We start from the raw sequence: 3,171 nt of genomic DNA on the forward strand, positions 1-3,171 counted from the left end.
TAATATGAAATTGTATGCTCCTTCTGATTACCACCAAGCAAAAATTATGTGTGCACATGGACAAAAGCCAGAAAAGAAAAAGCAAAAAGGAAGTCAGTTCTTAGGTGAAGGTAGTAAGACTAAGGGTAGTTTTTTTTCTCCTTTAGATGTTCCTGTAATGCCGTCATCTAACATTATACAAAAAATGTATTTGCTTATGATTGGGTTAAAAAAAAAAGTTTCTCTGACTGAGAAGAGTTGAAACTTGGCAGAATCACCCAGAGAGCACTGACCCATGCCAAGGTGCTGCCAGCCTCAGTGACACAGGCTGAGGGTGTCCTTGGACACGTGCTATGCACCTAGAGGATGCAAAGAGATTTGCCTGCCCTTAGCCTCCCAGGTCCTGGATCTTCGCTTCAGAAGGGCCTCAGAATTCCCTGCAACTGGCCTCAGGCAGGGAAAGCATTGGGCAGAGAGGTCTCTGGAGAGACCCAGGGGTCAGACATTGCCAACAAAGACACCTTTGGATCCCCGTTTATGTTCCTTATTTGACTCTACAGACTCAATGTTATCATTTTGCTATTATTTTCCTTCCCCTACCCCATCCCCACCCCAACGAGTTAACACAAAGAGCAAGGAACTAGAGTCTGGAGAAACTCAGATTCCAGTTCTGCTTCTGCCTGAGAAACTCTTAGCATGTTGCCTGAGAAAACTACTTAACCTCTGAGATGTAAAAGTGGGGACATCAGACTAGGTGATCTCTAAGACCCTTCATTCCTGGTATTCTATGATTATATAATCATATTCTATGATTATATAATCATAGAATATGATTATATATTTTCTATTTTCTAAAAATTGAAAATAGAAGACAGTCATGCATTTTGTTAATCAGGCAGAGCTTCGGGGCTCAATCCAAGAATATTCTTGCTGTGGCTACCAGAAAGGCCCCAAACTCAGAAATTCAATTTGGGCACCCAATCTAGTCTCTTCAAATCAATAGAACCTCCTTATTTTTGAAGACAGCATTGCTAGATAAACTTTAATTTATCAATTAAAAATAATCCACATGCATCTACGGCCATGCCACCCTGAACACGCCTGATCCCATCTGATCTTGGAAGCTAAGAAGGGTCAGGCCTGGCTACTACTTGGATGGGAGACCTCCTAGGAAGACCGGGTGCTATAGGTATAAAAAAAAAAAAAATAATCCACATAGCTAGGAACTTCCAACTTGTTATATAAATACACAACACAAGATATCCAGCAATGCAGATTTATGAAGACGGGAAGACAAAGAGCTCAACTGTGGTGAGGGGGCAGAAAGAGAGAGACAGTTGGTACAGACTGAATATGTTTAAGGACAAGTTTCAGAAAGCCAACTAAAAATCGAACTTTATTGACTGATGCTATGGTCTGAATGTGTACCCCCAAATTCATTTGCAGAAATCCTAACCACCATGGTGATGGTATTTGGAGATGGGGCCTGTGAGAGGTGATTAGGTGATGAGTGTAGAGTCCTCATGAAAGGAATTAGTGCCCTTATATAAGAGGCAAAGAGAGCTCCCTTGCCCCTTCCACTATATGAGCTTACATTGATAAGGCTGAGGAAGCTGGTCCTCCCCAGACACTGAACCTACCAGCACCTTGATCTTGGACTTCTCAGCCTCCAGAACTGTGAGAAATAAATATCCATTGTTTACAAGCTACCGAGTTTATGGTATTCTATTGTAGCAGCCTGAATGCCTCAAGATAGCATACATAATTAAAAATCCAGTTCCACACTCAGCTTGACTGACGGACTCTAGCAATATCATCAGATCTGGATTGTTCTCTTTCTCTGTCTCCCAATCTTGGTTCCTTTGTACAGACAAACCTCCTCCTACGGTGGCTCCAAGCATATATTGTCTTCACTCCCATTCTCATTCCAAGGGCAACTGCTTTCTTCAACTAATCCTGTTTTGGGTTTTTCTTTGGTTAGTCACTTTTATAATTTCTAAAACAAATGATAATATAATAATATAAACAGGGTTATGGCATTCTTTCTTTGTTTCTCAATATCAATTTCTTTTCATGATAGAGGAATATCATATCATTTCTACCCTGTCTGGCTCAGCAGTTATACGGATTTTTTTCTTCCTTGGATGACTTCTGCGCCTTTAAATGATATACTTACCCTTCATTTATTATTCCAGCCACTGTATCTTGACTCTTCATTTTGTAAGATGAGGAAACCTCTGCTCTGATCTTTCCTTTCATTGCTCCCCAACTTCCTTCCATTTCAAGGTTGATAATAGCTGCATTGTGTTCTATAACCGTTGTGGATTTTTTCAAGATTTCTCTATATGTTGAGAAACATAAACTTAAAATCAAGAAGCATTATTTACATGATTATGATATTTTAAGTATTGTTCGCTGACTTGGAAAGCACCACGCTTAGGTTTATTCTCCGTGGGTCTAATGTCATTGCCACTTGCCACTCGATGGAGAGTGCGCCTAACATTTAGTTCAAATAGATACAGTGGTTCCTCCTTTTAACACCCCCAGTGGATGCCCGAAACTGCAGCTAGTACCGAATCTATATGTACTAGGTTTCTTCCTGTACAAACTTACCTATGATAAAACTTAATTTATAAATTTGGCGCAGCAAGAGGTTAACAACAATAACTAATAATAAAATAAGACAATTATAACAATATGCTGTAGTAAAAGTTACGCGAATGTGGCATTATTAAGTAACGTGTCACTTGAACACAAGCACTGTGATCCCTCGATAGTCAATAACCAAGACGGCTAGTAAGTGACTAACTGGGGGGGCAGGGGAGTGTTTACAGCATGGAGAAGTTGGACAAAGGGATGAGTCACTTCCCCCCTTATTCGAGGTTTCTGCAGTCTCAGTTACCTGTGGTTAACCTGGGTCTGAAAATATTAAGTGGAAAGTTCCAGAAATAAACACTTCATAAGTTTTAAATAATGTGCCATTATGAGTAATGTGATGAAATCTCACGAGTCCCACCCTGTCTTGCCCAGGATGTGACTCCCTAGTCACTTTGTAGCCATCTTGGTCACCAGGTCAACTGTCAAGGAATCATAGTGCTTGTGTTCAAGTAACAGGTATTTTATTAAATAATGTCTCATTCACCTCACTTTATCTCAAGTTGGTATTGTATCATTTTACGTCATCAGAAGAAC

The 3,171-nt window shown here is 40.1% G+C and overlaps 1 pseudogene; it reads left to right on the plus strand.

The window, feature by feature from the left end:
- The first annotated feature begins 1,052 nt into the window (after positions 1-1,052).
- On the plus strand, positions 1,053-1,171 carry LOC111728802 (annotated as a pseudogene).
- The last annotated feature ends 2,000 nt before the right edge of the window (positions 1,172-3,171 follow it).

This window comes from Pteropus vampyrus, unplaced genomic scaffold, assembly GCF_000151845.1.
Source record: "Pteropus vampyrus isolate Shadow unplaced genomic scaffold, Pvam_2.0 Scaffold229, whole genome shotgun sequence".
Taxonomy (NCBI): Eukaryota; Metazoa; Chordata; class Mammalia; order Chiroptera; family Pteropodidae; genus Pteropus; species Pteropus vampyrus.